The sequence below is a fragment of the Gallus gallus genome, chromosome 1, assembly GCF_016699485.2.
Source record: "Gallus gallus isolate bGalGal1 chromosome 1, bGalGal1.mat.broiler.GRCg7b, whole genome shotgun sequence".
In the NCBI taxonomy this organism is placed as follows: domain Eukaryota; kingdom Metazoa; phylum Chordata; class Aves; order Galliformes; family Phasianidae; genus Gallus; species Gallus gallus.
Genome location: NC_052532.1, coordinates 36,123,314 through 36,151,089, shown reverse-complemented (window position 1 = coordinate 36,151,089; position 27,776 = coordinate 36,123,314). Strand labels below are relative to the sequence as shown.

Below are 27,776 nucleotides of genomic sequence, written 5' to 3'. Positions count from 1 at the left end.
AACATATTAACATAAACTCTCTTGTTATCACCTTTTGTAGTTTCCTTCCTGGAATCTAACTCATTAAGAAGGTGACCAAAATGAACATTCTGCAGCCCCCTATTGTAAAATGAGGCCACAACACATATGTTGAAATTAACATGGCTTAATCGACAAGTTTATTCTGCCAAAAATGTACAAGTCTTTGCCAAAATGATCAGAGATGTTTCAATAAAATACATTAGGAAAAATTTATATCTAGATTTACAATATTTACAGTTCTAAAAATAAAAAAGATGTGATCTGAAAATAATATTATTCAGTATGAGCAGTGCACCTTTGTTGTGGTGGTACATATGCTGACAAAAAGTAGATAGGCAGCTTATTTTGAGGGGTTGTATTTATTCCTGTCCAGGTGTTTGAGTGAGATGTTTTTATAATTAATTCTCCACTATTAAAAGTGAGGGACTAAGTGATGTTGTGAGTAGAGGAAGAAAAAAGGATAATATAAAGCAGCAATACAATGATAAAATGTAGTAGTAAGATCGTGATGTAAATGTACTGGACACAACTCATTTCTATCAGATTTTGCCAGCTAAAATCTAACATCAGTGTACAGAGCTGGCCGTCTCTAACCAAAAAAATCCACTAGAGACCCAATGTTAGCACTGAGTTATGGTATCCTCCTGCAGAAGGACTGCTTTGGTGTGTCAGTATTTGTGTGCTGTTAAATGGAAACTCAAGGGCAACTGAGCAATGACTGTATTTCCAAGCCAGGAAATGTATTTCAGACATTCCTGACTGTCCTACATAGTTGAACCCTTTCTCTAATTTTCATGCAATTTACATTCTCCTCCTGTAATGCTACCAGTCAGTTTGTTTGGATGGTCAGCCAGGTGCGTTCAAGGGTTGGTAATACTTTTTCTTGGCCCATACCAAATTCACTTATTTCTCCCATTATCTCTCAGTGAACTGAAAAATTGGCTTAAAATCCTGCAGCTGTAGGCTTTCCTAGAGGCTAGCCAAAATTTCTTTGCATGCCCTTTTTGACTCATGGGCTGCCAGTTGACCAGTCCTCATCTGTTATGAGCACAGCCTTATAAATTCTTTTCATTAAAGGTAAGAGACTTTAAATGAAGAATTCAGTGCTTTTGGCATTCTATATGTTCAGCTCTTTTGATCAATCACTGAAGAAATTAAATACTTCAGAAACACATATCTGCAGTTTGAAAGGTCTGTCCAATCACTGTGGCCTCATTAATTTCTTCTGCATTCCCAGTTCCAGTGATCGCTGCCTATGCCAAATAGCATTGTATAAAGTTTGGCAAAGGCTGCTAGCTTTCCTTTGTTGTCTTAATGCTGTCAGAACTCCCTCCACCCGTTGCTTTACCACTATTGATCTTTACTCTTTTGGCAATGCTACTACTATTATAGATTCTTCATTTGTATTAGAAAGACATTTACTGTAACCTTTGGCTCCAGTGCTTAGTACTTTGTTTTCTTGGCTCTTCTACTTCAACATATAGGCTACATCTTTGCTTGCTTAAGTTTTACTCTGCCTAGAGGCTGACTTACTCTGGCTTTATCTTAGGCTTTCTTTTCCTTCTCTTGCCTCTAATTGTTGAATTCTTTCAAAATTGCTTTGAGACTGGTGCAAAACAAAAATACCTTCACTTTGATATCACATCAACTGCCAACCAGTTCTCTAACAGCTTATTAGTTATGGAGAGAATAGCAACAACGCAATTGAGTTGTTCAGAAGGTAGATCAGGACTCACTGAAATTGAGTCCTTGAGATTGAACCACAAGAGAGAGTTATCTGAAAATAATATTCCTTTTCACTGATTCCAGGGGTTGTAAAAAAAATTAATTTACTTTATTTGGGAAGTGAGGAATGAATAGGGTGGCATCACAAAATGGCCAAGATCCCAGAGATCAAGGCATGGAGCTACAGTGGAAGGTCAGGTTCAAGCACTTCATTTGCCACATCCTGGTCAGAGCCAAGATTCACAAGGAGGAAAGTAATTAAACCGCCCAAATCAGTTCACTTTGTAGCTTCATTTCAGTTTTTGGGTGGACCTGAGACAGGATCAGGATGGAGTCTTTTCAGTGCACTTGAGATTGGTCTTGCCTTTGATATATGAGAATTCCAGAAGGGCAAGTCTTTTCAAGACACTGAAATACGTTGCTCTCCTTTCCAGATCAATTTCTATTTAATTATTTGCACTGAGTGGAGTTTGTGGTGTTTGTGGAAAAAAGCTTTGTCTGGAAGTCTAGTTGTTCAGTTAATCATGTGGCATATGAAGGTCAAAGTATTAATTCTTTATTCTGAGGCATATACAGATCAAGGACTTGAGCAGAAGTATCCTGTAGCCAACATAAAGCTCTTACCACAGATCTATTGCTTTTTCTCAAGTAAATAGATCTCCTCAAGGTCTTCATCAGATTGGCCATCTGCGAGAGCATCATCAGTATATGATTTTTCTGCAGTAGAAGACACACGATTTTGAGGAGTTCTAGGGACAAGAGCTAGAGAAAGAAACTGCTCTTACCTGTTCTTTTGCTAAGAGCCTGTAAGAAATCAGAAGGCAGTGTATTGACTCAACACAGATTATGCTGATAAGGCTGCACTCTGTTCTTCACACAACCTCGTTAGCAGGGAAGTTCTGCAACCTTGCTAAAGAAAAAAAAAACTGAAGAAAACACTAACTAGTGAAAATATGTACCGTAACATCTATACCGAGAGATAAGACCATGTGCAGTCCATGTGCATTACCTGGTAAAACGGAGAGGCAGAATTTGGTGTTCAGAATCAGTACCTGACAGCTTACATAAACAGAAAGGAATGAATAAAATTTCACTGTGGTCCTTTTTGCATATCCTAATGTCTCTCTTTGGAAACACTACTTATTATTCAAACAAGCATGTTTAAAATTCTCCATGAATGGCCAAGAACTATTTAGTTAAAATCATAATGTCAACTAGACAAGAGTTGCAGCCAAACTTGCACCAAATTGCTTCTGTATTGTTCATTCTCTCCTGAATTGTAGTTTTTTACTGGGACCAATGCTACTGCTGATGTGAATTGATTTAAAACGTAGAAGAAGGTGAATCCAATTAGCTTGATTTGCTCCATGTAAAGCTTGTATTTCTTTCCATTTAATCAGATGTATAACATATGCAGAAGCACTGATTGAAAAGAACATTGCTGAAGTGTTTGTACATTTTTCCTTTTTAATCCTTTTCTGTAATGGCTAACCATTCAGTGCTTACCATGCAATATTCTCTTCCCCATTTTTATCCTTTCATTTTTGTAGTGAATGTTCTGGAGGTCTTACTTCCACCATACCTAGTCTGTGCTGCTTAATACGTTTGTACCACTGTCCATTCAAGCAGTCCCTGATGATTTTGTTCTTTCATCTGTCTCCTCTCTGACTCTCCTGTATGCAAGTTATATAAATCCTTTAATCGTATCTCATACATCCCTTGTCTTTTCCTTTTTTTGACATGTGTTTGGGTTTCAGGCTATGCCAGGGCAAATATCTAATCTTACCCCAAATCTTTCATAATAAATTCAGGCTTGGTAAAGTACTTCAAGTAGCAGGTTCAACTTCCTTAATAATGCCTCCATACAGCTGCTGTGAAAGTGAAGCTCTGTTTTTCTCCTTGGAGTGCCACTTTGTTCTTTAGCACACAACCGTCTCTGCCCTTTCTTGCACTTTCTTATTTTCATATTCTGCTTTTCTATTCTCCTTTTCTTTAGTATTATGCTTTCCCCCAGATCTTTTCTTTCTGCTCTTGTTTATCTTTTGCTCCTCTCCTTTAGACTTATAACCTCAAACTACATTACTTACTTCTTTTTCCTCTCCATTTTTAAATATTTCTCACTCCATGCTTCTCTTTTCTTCCCCTGATAGTCTTTCCTTCCACTGTATGCACACCCCTTTTTCCCCTGGGCCCTTTTCTGTTACCGAATCTCTGACCATATAGTGGAAATATAGTCCTTTTCTTCAACAGTAATGTTCATCTTCTCAGCATATACTGTGACACAAGAGCAGGTGCCCTTAACTCTGTTTTTAGTCAGATATTTTGGTCTATTTTTGTTGTTTGTTTGTTTGTTTTATTTTATTCATGGCAAATAAGTGTTGTGGTTCATTGTGAGTATTTCGAAACCTGTTTGCTTCTGTTAACTTGGGGAAAAAAAAAAAGAGAAGGCTTCTTCCTTTGGTACAGGGTTGCTTTGCTTTAAGAGCATTCCATAGACTTCTGGTTTCCATGTGCTGCAGGGATTATTGTGAAGTGTGTATTCTCATGAGCTTACAGGCCTGGAATTAAATACAAGGTACAAGTAATTTTTGAAAATCTCGTTTAAACTTGGGACCAAAATATATTGCGAAGTCCCAGATTAAATTTTGGTATTTTTATTGAAGTATTATAGGAGAAAATAGACTTTCACTTTTAAAAGGTTCACATTTCCCATAGAAGTCTGACTAAAAGAAGCTAACTTAATGTCTGCTGAAAAACAATGAAAAGCCATCTCAGTTGAAATGGATATTCATTTAAAATTAACTGAGTGTAAGTTGTACATGTAAAAGACCACTTAATAATAAAAAATACTTATATTTCTTTGCATAAAAATACAAAAAAAAAAAAAAAAGAAAAAGTATTTTTTAAGTGTGGGTCATTGAGCAGATTAAATTTGTATCCTGTGGAGCTGAGGAGGAAAATATATGCATTGAAGATACCTAGAAAAAATATCAAATAATAGTATTGTCCACCAGATGTCCCTGTACTCACAGGTGGTAATGGACAATCTTCATTCAACTGTCTAATTGCTGTTATTAAAGGCAATTTACACACAGTGTATGTATTTCCCAAGTCTCTGTTAACCACTGCATAATAAGATCATGAACAAATGGCAATTACATTAACAGTATTTGAGAGCTGTAGTTATGAAAGCAAATTACAGGAATTCACTGGAAAGTTTCTACTTGCCATCTCAGTTTTCTGTGGGCTTCCTTCTCTTGGCAAATGGTCTGCCATATGTTGCATGCTAGTGATAAACATTAATCTCTTATATTTGTAACTTACATAAATTTATATGTGTAAATATAATTAGTCGTTAATATTATCAATCACCATACTCTTACTTACCTATCTACAAAAGATTCCATCTTTCTAAACCTGACAGAACTAGTGAGTTAAAGGAATGTGGCTTTTGTGGAGATTTCTTTTAACTTTGGTAGATAGTGAAGCAGACACTACAGTCATGGTGCTTGTATTCATATCATGTGTATTGTTTCTATTAGCTGCCATCTTATCTTGCAGTGCACCATGCTCTGGCTGAATGCTTGGCTGTCAGCCTGCCATGCATATCCAGGAGCTACAGCAGGACTGTAAAACACCTTTTCTAGGCTGAGCACTTGGGCTACTGCCCTCAGATTTATAGGCAACCTTATACCTGACCATACTCTCAGTGGGAGCTGAGCAGATCTGTCAGTGGCTCCCTTAAGCATCATGGCCTGTTCCAGGACACCACCTGGCTCTTTAGTGATGCCTCCACACAGGCAGAATACCCAACCCTCCTCTTCCCTGGGATGACTAAGCTGCCAGAAGAGCAGTTGATCCCTGCTAACTCCTCCAAAATGTCTTTCTCTGCATATCCACAGCATCCTAGCACCTTTCTGAGCAAGGACTAGCTCTGCCAACAGCAGATATGCTTAGATACAGACACTCATGGGCAGGGAGCAGCCCTTTGTCTTGACATGGTTTCCTTTAGGGTACATAGCATTTTTTGTATGCGTAGATAGTGGGAAGAAAATGGAAAGGCTGTGTGCGTACAGCTCTATCAGCTGCCATTGGTATTTTATGCTAAAAGAATCTGGTGGATGATAGCAGGAATCAAACAAGGCTTCTTGAGTAGAACCCTGCAGGAGCGGCACAAGGCACCTGTGGTGCTGGTGGGTCAACAGCGGTAGTAGGACCTGAGATAGACACTCAACAGACCCAAGCGATCAAAGTGCTGACATATCCTAGCTGATCTAAAGTGTCTTGGGAGCTGTCATATGCAGTTTGCCTGAGGTATTCTTGCAAGAAACCAAACAAGAACAGGCAACCTACAGGTATACAGAGCCATATGCTGTGTATTCTCTAAACAACACACACATGTGCAAATAATTTATTGAATGGGAACCATTCATTTATTCTCAAGAGCAGCCATGTTTTATGGAGTTATGCTGCTGCTGAATATATGTTTACAAGAGTGCATCTTATATTTTTTCCTGATAAGATAATTCAAAAGTGTAGGCAGAGGTAAAATTTTTAGAGGTGTACTTGCGACTCCAGAGCCACAGCAGCTCTGTTTGGCAATGTAAATATTACTTGATTAGAATGTTTTGTTTGAACAGTGGCTTTACAACCAATCTGCTACTTTTTAATCATAGTTACAAAGTTTTGCAAAATGGAGAGCCTTCTGGTTTGGGTTGGTATATATATTTTTCATGGGCATTTCTGATATCTTCTGCCTTATAAAAAATTAAGTGGTGCCTCAGATTTTCTTATTAAAACAAGGTAAATATTTAGTGCCTTCTGATAATTATAGCAGTGAAAATTATACAGATTCTCTTGGTTTTCAGTGTGTTTGAGATTCTGTCTTTTATTATATGCATGTGACATTCCTGATTGTCTAGGAGTTATGTAAGTTTCATACTACATATATATATTGATTTATCAGTATGAATCCTGTCTTAATTGCTGCCTTCTGGTGTCTAAGCACTGTAAGCTTGATTAAGTAAGGGGAAATCAGTGGGAGCCAAGGGAGGCAGGAAGAGAGTTAGAACAAATTTCTTAACCAAATCAGAGGGAAGAAAACCACTTTGAGAAAAGCAGACATCCTCATCCTGGTGGGTGTGCTCAGGGTTAACATTTCCTAAATTAAGATATCAATGGACAGTTTATGTTCATTACATGAGAATATATCTTGTATTTATATATATTCGTGTGTATGTACTTCAAGATGACATATTGCATGGCAAGTTGAGTGCTTTCTTTTGGTTTTTGTTTGAAAAATTTCTGTTTCCACAAGGCACTGTTGCCTCTAAATGTATCTGTTGAACAAAATTACCCAAAATGTTTACTTCCATAGCCCAGTAAACAAGAAATGAAAGCTTATTCCAAGTCTGAGTAGAAAACGCTATCTAGATTTTCAAATCCATAACCACTGCAAAAGTAGTTTAGTTTTTAAATGTTTTTCGTCATATACATGTGTCATAGATATCATATACATGTCATAAATATACGTATATTTTTTCAATTCATGATATACTGTGATATTAACATAAAAAAGCTTTCAGGAAGAAGGCTTAGTGGAAGTAAAATGTTTTCTATTCACTTGAGCCCAACAGAATGAACTAAATTTGTTTCAGTCTAGTGAGCTAACTATATAACTTAATCTTGTTATTTTATTTGCAGTTTCCTGGATTATCTCTAGCTCTTTAATCTCATAAAGTGCCATCTTTCTTAATCTGCTTGCATGTGTTGGGGAAAGACACTGGCTGCAAAAGCGATAGAGACAACAAAATTTCTTACACAGCTTTCTTAATTTGAATGTAGAAATATACACCACCTACTGTAAAGTCAGAAATGAATTCTGATTACGTAAGTACTTGTAATTTTTAAGTAGATTTTATGCTTAAACCTAGAAGGAATTATATAAATATGCAAAGGTATATTAACCAAGCTGAGGCTTAGCTCTGTTTTAGCAGTATGTTGCTAATGCTGCAATGAGGGGGAACATACTTTATAGATATGAGTTAGGCAATTACCACAGAGAGATATATAGATTGCTCTTTTCTGTTGTTACCTCAAGGTACTCATAGCATCTTGTGTTTCTAATGATAAACATTTTAATTTACATACCTGTCTAAGCACTGATAACTCTACAATGATGATAGTTATAAAATGCTGTAATAGTTGTGCTAACCTTCTCTGAAGAGTATATATTATAAACAAGGACAAGTTTTGGTTAGCAGTAGACTTTTTATAAAATTTTCTTCCATAATGTTCTTTGTAGAGGAGTTAAAATCCTCCTCCTGTGACTTATTAGAACTGCGTTTACCAACATGGAGCGTAACACTTGCTTTGAGTCTGGTACAACGACAGAGGAGGATTGACTGTGGATTTTTAAAGTGAACAAAATACATATGCAGTAGAGGAATTGCTTTAAATAACTATTAACAATGTACTTTTAGTTAAAAGTAGTCTGATACCGTGAGGTCAAAACGAAACTGGAAAAATTGTAGAGCTCTTCAGCTACTCTAATCATTATGATTCCTGTACAATGGGGAAAAAAAAGATCTTGGATAATGTGTTTCTTATTATTTCTAACGCTCTCTTCTTTCATTCTTTTTTGTATCTCTATACCTATATATTTTTCTGCTATTCTGTGGATTACAACACGTAGCCATGTGAAAAAATGCCATGCATGCTTTTTAGGCGTGCTTTGTGGGAGTTTCTGTCCCAAGAGTTATCCTCATCTGGTTTGTGACTTCAGGGCAAAACAAACACTGGGGCATTGATTTGCCTATGTCTTACTGAGGGAAAAGAGCCGAAGGTCCCATCCTGTGGACACTTCCTCAGACTGGATGTGCTTTGGATAAATAGCTGCAGAGGAAATAGTACTGTGTGACAGTAAAAGAAATGGCTCAAGTTTAGTGGCAATTTCTGCCTTGGCAGATCTTAGTATGATGTACATTAGGAAATCAAAGCTACAGGCCAGCACCAAGTGAAATGTGGCAGCACAGCAGATGAATGAGGAATGTATAATGGTCTGCATGAGCACTGTCTGCTTGAAAGTTGCATTTTGCATCTTATGAATGTAACCATGGATATGTCATCTCAAAGCTCTGAGATTTCAGTGAGCATGAGCAGCTGTATGCTTTTGTTTTGAATAGTTGTTGAGATTATATCTGTGGTGCCACAACACCTTTCTGTTAGATGTTGGTCTGTGTGACACCAAACTTGTCTTGAGAACTCCCTGCCAGAGTCTTTGGCCTGCTAGAGCTGTCCTTCACTTCTCATCTTGTCTTTTCTTCCAACATGGGCTAATAGCATTCATGATATCCTTTTTTGAAGACAAACGTAAGACTTGATTTTCAGTGAGATAACCTGTTTACATTTGGCTTTGCTCCATCTGCGGCAAACAACATTAAATCTATTATATAGCGTCCTGGTAATTTAGAGCATTTGTGGCAAGTTCTGCAAAACAGTTCTTGAAGAGTGTTTATGCAAAGAAAAAGGCAACACTCCTGGCTTAACATATTAGCTACTTCTCATAACACTTGGATTGCAGTCCAAAATAGATGTAATATATTCGAAAAGGCAAAGATCCAGGAAAAAACCTTTCCTTCAGCAGAGCAGTTGAAATGAACAAAATGTTCCTGGTTCTTTAATTGCTTTTCTTTGTATGACTTGCCATATCACATAATAACATGAAATAAAACAAAAATGCATCTGTCTAATCTTGTAGCAGTCATTCAAGTTGAACTCCCACGTACTTCAATTTCAGCTTCTTCCTTTTGGCTATGCTCCTTTCTGCTACAAAAATAGAGGTGAAAAACCTGAAGCAGAAGTGATATCAAAGAGATAGCAGGTGAGAGAATAGCAGTTTACTTGCATAACCGCAGCCACGTCAGGCAACTTGTTTGATTCAGGTTATGGGGAGGAGGTTGGGAGAAGAATGTTCTTCTGAAGGGGCCAGATCTCTGCCCAGGAGCTTGCATCCTTTGGAGCAGATCAGCTTCCTAATGCATATTTCTTCTGACTACAACCATAAATCTGTTACGGTACACTCATGTTAGCATACTCTTAGACTTTTTAGCCAAACACATTTATATTTCCAGCTTCTAAGATATCTTTCTTCTGAGTTTCTACTTGCTGGTTTGAGCATTATCCCCATTAAAAGCCAGGACGCGTATATAGTGCATATGGCAGAGGTAGCTGTAAATGAGCCAGCTCAGGTACTAGGAGCATTGTAGCCATAGCAGCCATTGTAGCTAACTTGCTCCTTGGACTGCTCTATGCTGTTCCTCAAATACCTCATCATGCACAGGGTGAAATATGCAGACATTCAATGTACAGAAGGGACCACTGAATCATTTAAGTTGGAAGAGACTCACATGATCATCGAGTCCAACCACCCACCTAACCACAAAACCATAAATTTCTTGTGATTCTTCTGCACGAGAGTGCTATTGAATATCCTCTGAGTTGGAAAATCATAGAATATTTAGGAAAGTAAGGCCTCTGTTTAGGAAGGATATAGAATTTGTTGCATGCTGTATGTATACTAAATAGCGTAGGTTTAAGAATAACCACGGTTATGAGGAAAATTCATTTTTAATTCTCTGAAATGTATTAAGCATGAAAATGTTTGAGATGGAATGAAACTGTTCAGGAGCTTGAGCATAAAGTCCAATAAGCTACTCAAGAGGAGAGGTCGTTTTATTACAAATGAGTACATTTTGCATGTGTTTGGCTATTATTTTCTAATTGATCTATCTGCTTATGCCTCAATTTCATCTCTGTTTAGTTACAGCACTACAGATTTTGCTGCATACAGAGATAACTGCAAATATAAATTCATTATCAGTTTGTGAGTTTCGCAAGTACAATAGCAATAACCTTAGAAAGGAAGAAGCCTTAAAAATGAAGAACATCATACAAATATGTGTTGAAAGGTGCCTGCAAAGTAAATTTTCTCATACTGGCATTAAGGAAAATCTGTACTCCACAAGTTTCATGGACAAAAAATATTGATTAAATTCCCCATCTTTCTGGGTTCTTAAAGTTTCAGTTTACATTGGGTTTATGTGATTTGGTTGGGTTCAATAGCTAGAAATTGGATCCAAGGTGTTTTCTAGCTCTGAATTGTCTGAAACCAGATAATTCTTATTCCACAGCTAAAAGCATAGGCTGCTTTTCACTGCAGACTTTCAGAAATTAATTCCGTGTGTTTAGACTTGAGCAACATCACACCAAGTTTGCTTCAAAGTCAGAGTTCTGGGAAACTCATTTATTTAATGCTAGATCCTGTAGATTACCTGAGGTATAGAAACTCTACATGCAGGATATCCTACTGGAGCAGTAACACTTTAAATGAAAATCACAATTCCCACTGAAACTAATATGTATACCAAGCTCCTGCACACAGTTCAAGCCTCCCTTGTCATCACAGCTAAGTGAAGGCTCATCAGTATGTTATCATGGGTAGCTCCTTCTGTAAGATGGATCTGGCTTTGCCTTACAAAGATGGATCATTTATTATGAGCCCCTCTCTTACAAAAAAACCATAAGAAATCTGACATGGAGAGATATGCCTCCTGTAGAAACAAATCTACATTTCCTTCTATGACAATTTAAGGAAAACAGTTCGGTTGAACTACTGGTAAACCTGTAAATCAGACTGCAAATATGTTTATTTTGAGTGAAAGGCTTAATTTGCAGGGGAGGTGCTGAATGCAGCTGTTGTGGGTAAGGCCAAAGTAAGGCATGAAATTACAGGCTGCCATCTGCTTTTAACAAGTTAATTTTTCAGTTCTGCCAGTCAAAATTTACAATTCATGATTAATGCATGGTGCTCAGTTTGAAGCTGCTGGAGTGACAGACTGTACAGCACTGAATATTGCTACGGCTAACAAGGCAGACCTGGGAGGTCAAGGCTTACTACTTGTCATCCTAACCAGGCAAGAAACCTCTTCATCTTTAGCATCTTGTGTTCAGAAAAATTGTCTCCAAAATGTTTTCTTGAAAAAGAGAAGGCTGTGAGGAATTGGTGATTGGTAAGACTCCATTCACGTTGTTTTATGTCTTTCAGTCTTTTTTGCAGAGGCTGGTGGTTAATGCTGCAGATAATCATCCCAAACCAGAAAAATTCTGTAAACAGTAGTGATTATAAAGTGTAAAAATTCTCTCGCAGAAGAATTAACTGTAAAGGTAAATGGGCAGATTTTAAGCTCCAGTATACATTTCCTTTATTATTGGTATTATTTTTAATTAGGGAAATCCTCTGAATTTTTTTTCTTGCACTATTGTCCAAAAATGTTGATATTGTTTAGAAAACTATATACATTTGGTAGATTTAAACTCCCTTTATCTTAGTTTTCAAACCTCTCCAAATTTTATTATTTCTTCTTAATATCATTTTTGCTGTGGTGAAATTCAGTAGAATTTGGTGTACCTGTGTTTATTTCAGGGTTGCTTCTTATTCAACATTTTGCATATTTTGCATTCTGTGATTCTTCATTACTTGAAGCAATTTGGTTAAGTTAGAAAAAAAAAAAAACAGTAAAAAAAAAAAAAAGATACAAACCACAAAGAGAAAAATAGGAAAACTGGAAAGGAAACTAAAGTAAATCACAAAGCTGGAAATGATTTCATCTATTCCAGTTGATGGCAAAGAACTTGGGTAGGGGATGAAGAATTGGAGGGGGGAAAAAGATGGATCATAGTATTGTTTTCCAAAACTAAATAAAAGTAGGAATTCCAACTGGAATGAGGTCAAATTTGCCTTCTTTTTCTCCTTGTAAACTTCATATTAAAAACATTGAAATGTTGTTTTCTGTAGGAAAAAAAATGTCCAAGTTACTTTTTAGTGGGAAAACTTTCAGACAAAATCTGTCATCCAGCTCTTCTTGGGCAGACAGGTCTTTACTCTTGTGGATAGTTATCATGATTTGGAAAAGCTGAGGAGCTGTTTGCAGTGATATGAGAAACAGCCCGAAATTGCCAGATACCAAGCTGCAGTTCTCAGAGGCTGCAGACACGAACAGTGAAGTCTGCCATTCACCAGTTCCATCAGCTACATCAGACAGGCACAGGGCTTTTCCAGGTTTCATTGACACTGCTGTATTGTCCCTTACTTGATGACACTATATGTGGGTGAAGCTTAATTTAGGAAGAAAAATTAGCAATAAAATGATGTCATATATATTAAACTTTCAAATATTAGAATCATAGACTTATAGCATGGTTTGGGTTGGAAGGGAACTTAAATCCTACCCAGTTCCAACCCCCTGCCATGGGCTGGTTGCCACTCACCAGCTCAGGCTACCCAGGGCCCCATCCAACCTGGCCTTGAACACCTCCAGGGATGGACATCCACAGCTTCTTTGGGCAGCCTGTGCCTCGGGTATTAGACCCTGTATACTTTCACAAACATAAGGAAAAAAAAAAACAGAAGAAAATTTAGTTTACATTATGGCTCATCTCACAGAGTGTGTGGTGGAGAAACCAGTGAAGTTCTAGGTTCCCCAACTCTTCCTGGAGTTTTCCACCTTTCACAAGAACTGCCTGTTCTGTCTGCTGCATTGTCAGCTCTCATCCTCGCAGTGGCAATACCTGGGCAAAGAAGGTCAGTGTTAGCCTGAGGTTTTGCACATAGTGGGGCACTACGGTTGTGATCAACAACCGGTGTGTGGCCCCTGAGGAGCGTGCTTTGGCAGATCACGCACCTAAGGAATTGCTCTGCAGAGCAGATGCACATAAATGATTCAGATCAATTTCTCTTGAATAAAAAGTTTTCAGTGGAAAGATATTTGTGACTGAAAAAAAAAAAAAGCAGGCCCACTCTCAATTATTATTTTTGAAATAAATTTTTGTTAATGACCTTGTGATCCTCCTTCAAATTTTCTAACACTACAAAAGAACTTAAAACTTGATTCAATTAGAAAAAAAAACCCACCATCTTCTGCAGAAAAAAAATCCCTTAGAAACATAAGAAGTCGTGTTATCTTGTTTAACTACCAGCCTTGGTTAGTAAGTGGATAAAAAGGGTTTGAATCAAAGCTAGTCCTCACTCAGCTCATTCTCTACTTTAGGGTTTCTCTAGCTTACAAACTGTGCAAAATGTATTTGAGGCCTTCAAAGCATGCAGTTTCTTTCTACTTCCAACTGAGCGTGTGTGTGTGGATCTGATTTACAACACAGTCACTTCAAGATGGAATAGAACAGGTAGAAATGTTGGCATGTATGAAAAACAGGACCCAGCGCTCTAAAGAAAAGAGGTGTTCCTACAAAGCAGTCTATTTGATATTTTATGTGCTCTGCCACTTGTATATATTCATGTCTGTATGTCTGGTATCCTTAAGTGGTATCCACTTTGAAACTGTTCTACAGAACAGATAGTATCTATGATTTCCCAATGCATTTTTCTCCAGGTGTCACAAGGACTCCCTCACAAAAGCATGCCTAATTACTCTGTCCTATGGAACTCACGAGTTGTGTGTATAGATGTTTATATTTATATCTACCTATACAAATAAAAGTATGTATTTTATACAGTTTATGATATATATCATAGTTAAGTATGGTTGTTATGCCATATGTCTCTAATATGCGTCATAAAATTAATGCTCACAAAACAAGCCCATAACAAATTAGACGTCTAACACCTCAGTTATGAGAGTTTTACCTCCACTATGCTTAATGAATAGTGATTTTTTTTTTCATGAGTCATACTGATTTCATTATTTGTGCTGAAGTAAAAACCCAAGTTGTTTATAGCTGCTCTTTGTTTAGCATATTAAAAACCATGATGAGGTGATGTCTTCCCTGGATGCACACATATAACTCCCATTAGCATTACAGTAAGTATCACACAAGCACTGAGGAGATGGAATAGTCCCCCAGGGCTCCTATGTTATCCCCTGTGCATTGAATTATGTGGAGAGGAACAAAATAATCTGAAAATATGAAGGCTTTTGAACTAGGGCTATTGAACTCTATTATCCTCACTGCGCTGATTCTGTAGAATTGGCAGCAGCAGCAGCAGAGCTGATATAGACAGAACCCCCAGAAAAGTGCGCAGATCTTTTTCTAGCCCTCTGGAAGGCAGTAAAGCTGCTTTTCTCCCAGAGGTAGGGCTGGTAAGTTATATTTGTGCATTTGCGTTTTGCAAAACAGCAAATGATTGGGTATAAGGAAGAAATTTTATAGACCTTTTATTTTATTTTTTTAGAAAAAATTGTTTTGTCACTCTGTGCTTCCTTTTGTCTGTGTGTGCATAGTATACATGTACTGATGCCTGGGGTCCAAATAGGTTTTAAAATAAATTTATTACCATAGTGCAGCCTTAAAGCTATAGGAAACACAAAACTAGTTCTGAATAAAGCATCCTGTCTTAATATTAGCAAAGAGAATCTGGGGGAAAAAAGTCCAAAACAGCCTTTTTTAATAATTTACTCTATTGAAGAGCTTCCACCCAGTTTTTAGTTTGATTTTTGAGCAAAACTAGAGCAAATTTGTAGCCAAACCTTTAAGTCAGTGGCTGGGCTAAGTCTGAAGCTAATATCTTTGGTGAGCAGTTTACATCTTCCATGTGTCAAACGTCTTTTGAATATGACCTCACTAAAAACATCTTTTGTTCTTCTTGGAAAATTTACAGAAAACTGAAAATTCTCATGAAAAGATTTTCTGGAAAACAATCAATTTCTGCTTTATAAGATGGTTGGTTTTTTTTCTTTGTAAATTTTGCATATATCCTTATGGAAGATATGCTTACAGTATTGCCAGCACATTCTGAATGAACTTGGCAGTCAGGTCAGTAATTCAGTTCTGTTAATATATAATCTCCATTATCATGTCTTTATCTGTTTAAAGTTCATTTGTCTTCCTGGCTGTGACTAGGTGCTCTTATTTGGTAACCATAGCTTGTAAATATTTGTTCACGTATTGCTGATTGTTGTCCTTCCTACCTGTAATAAAGCCACATAAATAGCTACAGGCAACATTTGATTATTTCACTGGAAGGCTGAAAAACGATGAATCAGGATGAATAACTATTTGAAAAAATAGTCAGTTTCAGAGCAAAAAAAATCCACCCACCTTGTGTCATCTCAGAAACTTTAAAGTAAATTAGCAGAATATTGGCTAGGGAGGCTAGACTGCTCCAAATTAGAAAGATGTAGCATTTATTTGTAATGTAAAGAGACACAGTAAAAGGTCACCAGAAAAATTTCATTACTGTAAATTTGCCAAAGATGTAGCTTCCCCCTGATAAAGGACAAACTGTTCTTTAAAAGAAGCATTTTTGCAAATCTCACAGTTACAGGACCTGCTTCATTACTCACTGAATTCACTGCTGAGTATCCTGATGGTATTAATGGCATGCAGATACTTTCCTCTTCCATCAATAGGCTATTATTTGGAGTTAACCCTCCTTGAGGGTACAAGAGATTGTACCCTCACTGGGTTTTCTCAAGACTCGGACACAAAGCTGGCATGGAAGAGCTTCAGTATAAGGTCAGAGCTTCTGTTGGGGCAGTACTGCAGGGAAGAGGCTGTGTGGCAGCGTTGAGTGGGGAGTAACAGAATCAAAAAAACAACAAAAATATCTGTTCAGAAACATGCATTTTCTTGTTTGGTTTCTTTGCTGGAGATCAGGTGGTGTGACAATGTATTTTACGTTGGTGATTTAAGTCTACTTCTTTCTAGATCTTTTCAATCATTTCCTTTCCATGCTACTATTCACTTTATGTTTTGTACGTTGCCTCATTTCGTATCTCTTGTACTTATTTCATCACCTAGATTGGGAATAGGAAAGGGAGAAAGGGAATAGTGGCTCTCTAATAGTATTTCTTCTTGCCTTTAGAATTATTCGTATAACTCAGCTCTCATGCTTCTGTAATGATCAATACTAAATTTCTTATTTCACTTCACCAGGTAAAAATGAAGTATTGCTTTCATTGGGTAGAGCCCACAGACCTGACTGATTAACAGCTGACAGAGATCAGTAGATAAATGGAGGGTCCCACTCCATCCACATCCTTCTTTTCCAAAGGTCATTAATTGGGTCCCACATATCTTCTTTCCAGAGAACCTTTTGTGGCAAAACCTGCTACTTTCCTTCTCTGACATCACAGGAGAACTTGTTAGAGAAATGCAGTTTTATAATCTCCCCCATCTAATCTAACTCTGTGAAAAAGATGCTTGACTATAAAGATTCTAATCTATATTTCTGCTTTATATTTTGCTGAAAAAAATTCTTTATTTTGGATCTTTTTCCGACTGTTCTCTAACGTGCTATACCACTGTGCACTCCCTTTCCATTTTTGCTGTCTATTCTGTAGGAAATCACTAGGAAGTGTTTCAGTATCCTTCCAAATCATGTCATTATTGGACTGCCTGTCTGTCCCATCAAATGTTGTATATCATGCTATTCAAAAGTTGTGCACCCACCATCGTGTTATCTTTATATCTTTTGGCAGCTATTTGGTAAGCATCTGTGAGATGAATTGTTTCATTGCTCCAGCATAAGTACCTGTATATCCTAAAACTATATGGAAACAGGCAGTCAATGAGGTCCTCATAAAATACCATCCTGAAACAATTTCTATGTTTTTTCTTCACTCTCTCTTCTTCCTCCCACGCAGTTCTCCAGTGAATATGTTTCTGCAAAATGGTTTAATTTTTTATGAAGCTATTGAAAAGTGCAAGAATTATATTACCTGCTGAGAAGAAAGAAAGCCCAAGTGGCCTCATAACATTATTATTTGATCCTTTTTGCTTTAGCGAGAGAACATGTATTGCATACATTTAAAAACTTGTGTTGGCCTCCCAGTGTGAACGTAACTGTTCTCACTTGTTGCTAAATTTAGCATGACTGCACTGAAAAAGAAAGGAGGGGAAAAAAAGCAAATAGATCTTGAATCTTTACTTCCATTAATAGCTGTTAATTGCATAATGTCTTACTTACGAGATTACATTGAACATTCTTCATTACAAGTGCTGTGATATTAAAAGATGGAAGAAAAAGGATGGAAAAATTCTGCAAATAAATGTGGTCCCTTGAGAAATAAAACCTTCTGAGATTTTTCTTCCTCTAATAAAACAGTTAAGCTGGTCATCAGACTCTTACAAGGAGTACATCTGGGAAAGTAAATCAGTGGTAATGTTTCATAATAAAAAAAAAAATTAAAAAGGAGTTCAGATGGTCTTTAAGATTTTGTGGTTCTGTATTGGTTGTGTTAATGAAGTTCACTTTCAGAATATGATATAACTGCACATGCCAATGGTTCCTGCATTAGTGAATGAATTCCCTTTTCTCTTACAGTAAAACAAACCTCTGGTGAGAAATTGAATTCATGACAAGATATAGGTCAATATCTCCCATCCTCCCACCAGCCTTGGAGAGAACGTGGGTAGTAATGGGAAGGGTGCAGGGATTAGTGGAGATTAAAATAAATGAAATGAGCTCTGCTTGTTGGAGAAAGTATCAGTTATTCTAGACTCGCATATGTGATTTTAAATAGCAACATCTATGATTGCACAGGGTAGAATGGAAAGTGGAGAAGCAAAAAAGTCATTATCCTTTCTGCTTCGGCACATAGCTCACACCATGACTGAGAGCATTAGAAAGAAATAAACTTTCCTTTCAGGGAGAATACCCACTTCCTGACTTTTGTGTGGCCTTCTGTCTCAGCCAGAACTGACAGCTTTGAAAACCAAGAGAATACAAATGAACCAGTGTCCATATGATGTTGGTTGGGCTGCTGTCAGCAATGGGAAAGGTGATCCGCACAGAAGGAAACATCAGGCACTCAATTGTAATTACATCATGCCTGAGATGATGGCAAGCAAAAAGAGATGTCAGCAAAAACCAGAGGTTGTGATTACCCTTCACAACAGCTTCCAGCTCTTAGAGTGAGTTTAAACTGCCTCTCCTTCAATAAGCAATTTGATCTTTATTATAACTGTAGTTTCTAAGCCTTATTCATGTAGACAGTACGAAGGAAGGATTTTAAGCCTTTCCAAGAACTTTTCAAGAGTTGTGAGAAAACATTTTTAAGGCAAGAAACTTTTTACAGTTACCCATTCATAGCAGTGATAGGACCATTCAGATGTGAATAGTTGAACTTATTCTCTGGGCATCTTAAGGAAAGTGAAGAGCATGATGTACTGATTGTCACACAGTGAGTAGAACAGCTGAAAAGGATCTGAAAAGCTCATTGACACAAAGGTACTTTTGTCTCCCATTTGCAGGGAAATATAAAATTATGCCATAAATTGTAGGGAAGGAATACGCCTAGCAATGATGCTACCCGCTGTCAATAAAATATTTGATAAACCTAGAGGAGTAGGGATCATCATAGGTCAGGATTACGAGAGGGACTAGTTATATTTCTCCCTGACAGGGACAGGGTTTTGTATTTCATAAGATGATCTCAGTAATTAAAATTACTGTGTCTTAAGCAAAGGAGTGGTACTGTGATAGATCCAGGTACTTAGGAAACAGTAAATGCCAGCAAGCAGCATATACTTACTTAAAGGTCATGTTTAGGAAGAGATGATATATTAAAGTTCTTCTTAAATATGAACTTTGTGAAAGATGTATGTAGGACTCATTAAAAGGTTTCACTACTGAGCCTTTTAAATAATTAAGTAGCAGGGATAATTGACTGTTTTTCATTAAAAAGAGGTTTTAAGAAGTCACCTTTCTTCTTATTTCCAGTGGAAAGTAGATGCTAGATGAGTGCCTATGCTCATTTTACAGTTCAATATCTTCCTGTTTAGCGCTGTAGAGAATTATTTTTTCATGCACTATCGCTACCATCTAGTGTCACAAAACATGCTGAACAGAATTTTTGTCATGTGTGCTGAATTAATATCCCTGGGTACTTCAACACAGTCGCTATAACAGAAGACGTAACTGTTAAGTTACAGTATTTGTTTTTACAGACTTCTGGTTTTGTGACAGGAAAGAGGGAAATAACCAAAAATAGTTTCAGGATAGATCTGGTTTGCAGCTACACCATATGCCCACCACGCACAATATGTCTGATTGTTCCCAAAATTGAAATGTAGATGATAAAACAAGATGAATGAAATTTGTGGCTGGTATGGCACTATTGATTTCAAAGAAATTGCAGTAACAACTAATCTAGCCCAACAGCACAACAGGTACATCTATTTACGGGCTGCTACTTGTAGCTGTTTATCATTTCAGTATGGTTCAGTGACAAATCAGCATAATGGAGGGCTCCTTTCCACTCTCAGAGCTTACACACTGGTTTTGAAACTAGATGAAAAATTGTTCCTCTGTTTTTCAGTTTCTTAAGAAATTCATGCTGTCTGGTGTATGTCTGTGGGATTTTAGTCAAAGCTGCATTCTACCAATATGCGATTCTGTGAATATATTCATAGGTTCTGCTTACTCTCTTATGAAGGGTCCTTTTGTTCTCAGAAACACTGTTTTTATTAGATCACTATTAAGAGTGTTAGAGAAAAGACTCTGGAAATAGTCCCACATCATTCCCCTAAAACGTTACGCGTCTGCTATTATACGCTACGGATATCAAACCACTGCATGCATTTTGCCCCATTAGGTTTGTGAGTGTATGTTAGCATGACATCCGCCACCAGGAGGACGTAGCTAGGCAGTGACTTATTCTCTTAAGTTTATAAACTAAGAGACTTTAGTAGGCTTATGCAACCCTGACTCAAATCCCAACATTACAGCTGTCAATAAAACGATATCTCCCCCAAGAAGTAGCCACAGAAGTGGCAGCTTGCTGCAACAGCTTGCATCTGAAAAGGGCATGATGTCTAGAGTTACTAGAAATAGACCAGAGAGGAGACACGCAATGAAGAGCTCAGACAGAAGCTCTAATGACACCCTGTAACATTAAAAAAAAAAAAAAAAAGAGGAGGAAAAAAAAAAGAAAAAAAAATGCTTCAGCCTTTTCTCTGATGGAGAAATATCAGTTTTCCTACTGTCCCATTTGCTTACTGGGTACAAGCCTGCCCCAAATCCATCAGTGTAAAAGGCAGGATTGTAACTGAATTCAGGCTGCTTTAGTTCCAGGTATTTAACTGGACTGTATTGGCTGGTTTGGCTCATTCTTTATTATTACTGGAAGAGCATCACAACTCCTTTCTCTTCTCTCATCAACAGAATGCTTGACCTTAGCAGAGTTTAGTTAGAAAAAATAAATCTGTGGTTTGCATCTAGTGGTCAGAGAGGTGAGCATATAATGAACAATTCAAGGACCCACGCTTGAACTTACAGTACTTGTCAGATCTTTAACCTGTTCTTTTAGAGCACTGCTTGATCTCTTTTTTATGCCTTTTATGAAACCAGCACTAATAGATCTAATTCTGAAGATGTCCAGAACATAGAAAAGGAAGCGCCTTTGCTCCTTGGCCTATAAGGATAAAGCTTATTACTGGAGTGCAGATGAAGCAGAAAAGCAAGGTGGGGCACTGAGATGGTCCACTCTTTAAAATGATACATCCCCAGGAAGTGTAAATCAGCAATGAATCAAAATCGATCCAACTTTCACCACACAAAAATCAAGCCAAATGATATTAGCAGGCTAAGATAATCTTGGAGAAATCCATTTTCTTTCTTTCTGCTTTTTATTTGTGGTTTGTTTGTTTGTTTGTTTTTAATTCATTTTTCCAATTTGATATAGCTAAGTTAGAAACTGTGTGGCAAGCCAGTGGCAAAGCCAGGTCCTACATCACAGCATGGCAACAGCAAGCAGAGAACTCTGCAGCTGTTCCCTCAGCTTTTGTAAGGTTCATTTCTGTTGAGTAGAGATGAAGTGATCATCACAATTCCACCTCCATTGTTTTCACTGACATTTCATTTGACAAATTGTTCCCATTTTTATACTGAGAAATTCAAGACACAGAGAATTTTCTGGAATGCTGCGAGTGATCTCGGTAGAAGGAGGGGTTTTGGTATCTAAAAGACATGTCAGACCATTGGCTTGTTGGCTTCAGTAGACTGGCAAGAAAAAACCTTTTGTAGTATTTTATGCTATCAGCAATGACATGTTCAGCCGTTGTCCTACAGAGACACAAATGGCTGATCATATTAATCCCAGAGAAACAGCACAGCCTGTTTGCAAAGCTCCAGAAGGCAGCTCTGTGTGATCTGAGGTTTATTCATGGGTGAGGAGTGTTATTCCTGACCTTGCAAGCCCCAAAAACATATTTTTAATAACAGAGTAGCAAGTGATGGAATAATTGCAGGAAGTGGTTTTAATGCACAAACAGCAAAGGAAATCTTATTTCTTAGCACAGTCATTATTTTAAGAGACTCTTCCTTGACATCCCCAGATTTTCCCAGGCTAATAATTAAAGTGAGCTGTGCAATTAAAGATAGAAGATAAGAGTAGCATGCAAATATAGAGGAACATTTCTAGCTGAGATAATAACTGGAATAATTAACCATGAAAAGCAAATAACAGTGCAGAACTTGAAATATTCCAGCTCCAGGTTTTACTCAGAGACTATGATTGTCTGGTTTCACCTGCTGGGAATACAAGTTAGCAGCACTAACTTCTTGAACTGAAGTAGAAAGTTCATCACAAAGGTCAGTGCTGAAATCCAGATTTTGAGCTTAGTTTTTAGACTATCTTCTGGACAACCTGATCTAGAGCCTGATCCTGGGGGTGGCAATTCTACCTGCGGCAAAGGGTTGGAACTAGATGATCTTTGTGATCCCTTCCAACAAGCCATTCTGTGATTCTATGATTCCACGATTCTTTTCTGCATTAGATGCTTTCGTTTTCTTCTCTTCATGTTTTTTTTTGTTTGTTTGTTTGTTTGTTTTTGATTGTTTGTTTTTTCTTTACCAAATGTGAGCTACTCGGAGATTTACGAGAACAGTGGCTGCAGCGTTCAAGTATGTCTCCTGTAGAAGTGCTCTGTGCACCAAGCTAGACTGTCCTCTACCTTTTACTGACTGAACGCGCTTTATATAAAATGAAGCAATAGCTGTAAGAGAAATCATGATTTCCTTCATCTCAGAACAAGGCGTGGCACCAGGGGTGCTAACTGGCGTTGTCCTGGAGGCTGACAAGTGACAATCAGGCTCACCATGCCATACAAATGGCAGACTGGTGGACCTCATTCCCCAGCTGATTGCTTTCCTCTTTCACAGGAGGTGGAAACACTGAGAGAAATCTAACTCTTCATTTGCTTTTCTTTCTTTTTTTTTTCCTAGAAGTGCCCAAAAGTGAAATGCCAAATGGAAAATGTCAGTTAGGAGGAAACAGCTGTTTTAGTTCTCATGTAAATGTAGTTTTTCTTTATTCGTGCTGTTGGCCGGACAGATGAAAGCATAGAGAATTCCTGCAGCCCTGCACTCCACAAGGGCAGAAGCGCTGAGCTCCAGAATACGCACTTGTTTCCACCTGAGCAGGAAGGGCAGCTGTTCTCATGGTATCAGCACAGCAGGCGCCGAGGCTGACAGGCAGGGTTGGGGCTGTGGCAAGCATTTTGCCATTTATTACACTTAGCATTTCAGAGAGGAGGGCAGCTCTGTAGCCTGCTGAGCTACATCTTGCAGAACTTAAATTGCCTGTCTTTATCGCAGGTCATTATTCACCATGACAGTTAGAAAAAGAGGAAGATTCACTGAAAAACATACACAGAATAGGCCTGTGGGGACATGAGAAACATAGCATATGCTCTGTATTTCCTGCCTTCATCATCTGTTTTGTTTCTCTCGGTGATAGCTGAATTTATGTGCCAGATAGCAGGATTTTTTATAATTAGTACTGTATATACTTCATAAGTCAGTTTGTAATGTACTTAAGCATCCTTTTGGATGAAAGGTACTTACCATTGTCTCTGGGAATTGCAGGTTCCTGTCTTGTCAGGAGATGCAGTAAGGCATAAACTTTTTGCCACAAATTGCTTTCTTCCTACTCCTTATGGCTTTGTAAAAGTGAGGAGGCATCACAGGACTTCCATGTCTCGGTTTGGTATCATTAAACCAAGCCTTTACCTCTTCTTCAATAATTTCCCTTGTGTTTTTTCCTCGCCCTCTATCAGACATTGTAATTTAAGAGTGGGTGATCTGTCTACCCGCTAAAAAATGAACATTTCAAGTCCTCTCCTTTTCCAATTCATATTTTATGATTCAATCAACTGCTCAAGATATTAACTCTTAAAATAAAATGATGGTACCTGTGAACACAATACCTGGACCTTTTAAAAATTCATTTGTAATTCAGATATTTGATACATATAACAAGCTACTCAAAGAAGTAATCATATGTATCACACCCCGTAAGTAAAGTGAATATTTGAAAGCCTGCTTGGGGTGAGAAATGTTATAACAATTCTGTTTGGATTCATGTGGTTAATAATTACATGTAATTTCTGAATTTTCTCCATATAGCAATTATGCACTGTATTTGCACGTCACTTCTGGGAACCATAACTAGCTTCTAGATCCTCCTATTGCCTCCCTGTTGTGTAAAGTCTTTGCCACGAGCTGCAGACACGCCTCTGGGGTTGCTTTTAAGGGTTATCCAAATCCATTAAGTGTGTTCAGGTCTTGAATATGTACTCCTGATGTTTCTGTTTTGTCCTATGTCATTGCTTGATTTATTCACTAAGAATGGGTGGTGAAATTTGTCCAGGTGACACTGGTCACTTCCATGCTGAAATTAGTATGTTATTGTGGCCACCTGTTCTTCACCCTTTTGCTGGAGAGCAGTGAGTAGGGCAAGTTTCTGTGTTCCAGTTCCTGAATTTGTAGTTCACAATCCTACTGCAAACCTGCCTTCCTTTGTGGTTCTCCTTCATGGACAAGAAGGACATATTTGCCCCTTGCATAACTTGGCCATGCATTCTCTTCCACCTGCTAATATCAGGTACCTCTCTTCAGAGGGGAAAGCAGCGTAGACTGTTGTGGTCTGGCAACATCAAAATTGGACCACCCCACTGCCCCTCACCCCACCACACCAGTTCCCTGGGCCAGTTTGTCTGAGTCCTTCAGTGACATGTGGCATATTTGGGACCTGTTTTCCAGAGCTGTCATCTATCTGTCACTGCCGTAGACCTTCAGTGGAAGCAACCACCATGTTCAAGCTGGTGCTGGTGCAGGTTAGGAGAGTGGTTACACTGTTAAAACTTATACTGAAATTTATTTTCAATGGCCTGGATGGAGGCTTCTGAATGATTAATATTAGCTTCACTATTGCCCCAGATCAGACAATTTGTTGATTAAATGCTCTCTGACATCAGTTTCTGAAGTTTGTCTCTCTATAGCCTTCATCTTCTCCCACTACGATATTGGCAGATGGAAAAAAAAAAAACCACATTTGTTGTGGGAATTATTTTGTTAGTATATGTTCTGTGTACTTTATACACAGAAACAGCTGATCAGTGGGAGTTAGGTGATAATAAATCCATGACAAAGATACATACTAGCAGTGGAGAACTGTTATTGTACACAATCAAAACAATGATTTATCATTCCTTTTATTTATGTGGGATGAGAAAAGTACATTTTAGCCAGCTCTTTTTACACCGCTTTTGCAAAGATGTTATGAATAATTTTCTTTAAGCTTAAAGCACAAGAGTGGTTTTGCACAACAATCAAAACAATGTTACTCTGATAAATTCCTACTGCAAAGCTTCCATATATCATACTATGTGAAGTACTACACAGTCTTCAGCCATGGTGAATATCATAGTTTTGTATTTTATTTTATGTCATTTAAAGTTTATTCATTAAGTGGAGAATGACTGACAAAACTTATAGAAGGCCCTCATACTGCAAAGACACTGTTCTTGCGGACATGGGACTGTTGGCATCTTTCTCTCTCTAAAATGATTGGCAATTATGTGTACAATGTGAATAATTAAGTTGTATGTTAAAACTTTGTACCCTTTCCTAAGAACTCTGTGCAATCACATCAGTGCATGATTGATTTTCAAGTTGTTCTAAATATCCAGAAATGTGATTTTGAGAGCTGTCTCTTTGTTATACCATTAGAAATACCAAGAATGTCACATCTGCTCTTTCTTCATCTTGCTAGAGGGCACGAAATTTGTTTGCAGGTCTTCTTTTCAGTAACCCTCTGCCTGGATAGAGGCATCTGAATTTTCTGCAAAGACATTTTGTCTCAAATGTTAGTCACTGAAGACAAGTAAGCATCGAAAAAGAAAGGCCACATTGACTAAAATACTTATCTTTTTTTGAGGAGCCCCAGTTTTAAACATCCTGTTATGTGGCTATATTTCAGATTACCCTGTTTATGATAGCTGCTGAGAAAATCAGGATTTCCACTATAGAGATCAGGAAGAGCCCGCGTGTAATTTTTGAGATACAAGCCAAGTAAGTAGCTAACAGCATCGTCAGGTTTTATTGATGCCAGCTTCTGCTATTTGTTGTGCACTTTTTATTTTTTGTTTTTCTTTGATGGGCATCCAAATTCTTTTAGGAAGGCAAATTTATTTCAAAACATTGAGATCACAGTATTCTTTTCCTTTTAGATCACAAACAGTAATGATCTTTTGTTTTTAGTGGAATGTTTCACCCCTTCCATTAACTTCCAGAGAACAGGCAAATTTCTAGCATTTGTGTCCAAGTTTAGCTCTTCCTGACATGCCTGCCTTGCCTTACCTTTGTTTGTTTGGTTTGTAAAAGGTTTCAGAGTAATGCTTTGTAGAAGGTCCTTGCAGTTATTACTGTGTTCATGCTGAAGCTAGAAAGTTTCTACTGCAAAAAGTTGCTTGGGTTTACCTGTCCTCTTTGTTTGTCCATTGCTGGATGACTCCATGAAAGCATCTCTGTAATCTGTCTTTGCTCTAAGTTAGATACTTTTTGCAGAAGATATTGATATCTTGCCAATAGGGTGAGAGCTTTGCTATGCAGAGACCTCCTCGTTGTGGCTGTATCGACAAAGAACCTGCTTCTCCATTTCCCATATGGTATAGATGGGGAAAAAAAGGTAGTGAAAAAAGAGGTAATGAAAGTGTAGACAGTCATGTGATGAAATGTATGGAGAGGAGGGGATACATGCAGACCTTATTACCCTAAAACTGTAGTAAGGGCACAGTAAAGTGGGGAGAAAACATGTATGCCTTGGCTGCCCAGGTGTTACACAGCTCTTCATTGGCTGCAGGAGGAAGTGGTGGGGAAGGGTAGGCAATAATGCGTGTTTCAGCTCTGTTATCCTCTCCAGGATAAGGTTCTCCATCTAATTCTGGTATTTCCCAATTTCTACAGTGGCTGCAAATCAAATTCTGACTTGATCAGCTGAATGACTAAAGCGATTGTTTTTCTCGATATCAGGTTGTCATATGTTTGAATTGTTCTATTCTGGACTTGATTTAGGTTTCTTTTTGCATATGTGAAATGATTTGGATGCATTTCACATACAGAAGAATAACAGCTGGTGAGGAGGCGGGGAAGAGTAAGCTGTAGTTACCAGAAAAAGGGGATAGCTTTTATCATATGCCATTATGTAGAGTTCCTGTTTTTAACCCACATCTTATGATGCTCTTTATCCTTTGTCTGAAAGAGCTGTGTGCCTAAAAGTATCGTTTCCAGACGGCAAAAATAAAATCTGTCCCGCCTTGCAAGAACAGCAATTCTTCTGAAACAGAGTAGAATTAATCCTGTTGTAATGATTGAATTAGAACAAGTACTACCTTAAACAATTGTCTTTGGTATCCTAGATCTAGTTTCAATCTCATATTCCTTGAAATATAGAGGAAAAGGACTAAGGTTTAAAATGAACTGAAAATCTTTCTGAAACCATGTATTTGTGTGTCACTTTCACGTCGCTCCTTCAGAAATATTCAGGAAGGTGAGAAGGCAGGAAACTTTTCAAACTTCAAATCATGTTTAGACTCAGAAGCTTATCCCAATCTCTTCAATGTCTAGCAGTCCTGGAGGGCAGAATTCGGACCATTTAGGACATAGGCTGGGAGAGTCCTTTGGGAAACTGTTCTGAAGGGCAAGCTGGTCCAGGAAGGCTGGACATTCCTCA

The 27,776-nt window shown here is 37.9% G+C and overlaps 1 protein-coding gene across 3 annotated transcripts in view; it reads left to right on the top strand.

The window, feature by feature from the left end:
• The window catches only part of PTPRR (protein tyrosine phosphatase, receptor type R), a 143,660-nt gene that overhangs the window by 24,704 nt on the left and 91,180 nt on the right, over positions 1-27,776 (top strand). The window contains exons 1-2 of one of the 3 annotated variants that reach the window (XM_046912446.1): positions 22,268-22,354; positions 26,025-26,116. The exons of 1 other annotated variant lie outside the window; for it this stretch is intronic. The gene's annotated coding sequence lies outside the window, so the exon portion shown is untranslated. Of the gene's footprint in view, positions 1-22,267; positions 22,355-26,024; positions 26,117-27,776 lie in introns of those variants that run through there. One more of the 3 variants, XM_025154299.3, reaches the window with a different exon arrangement.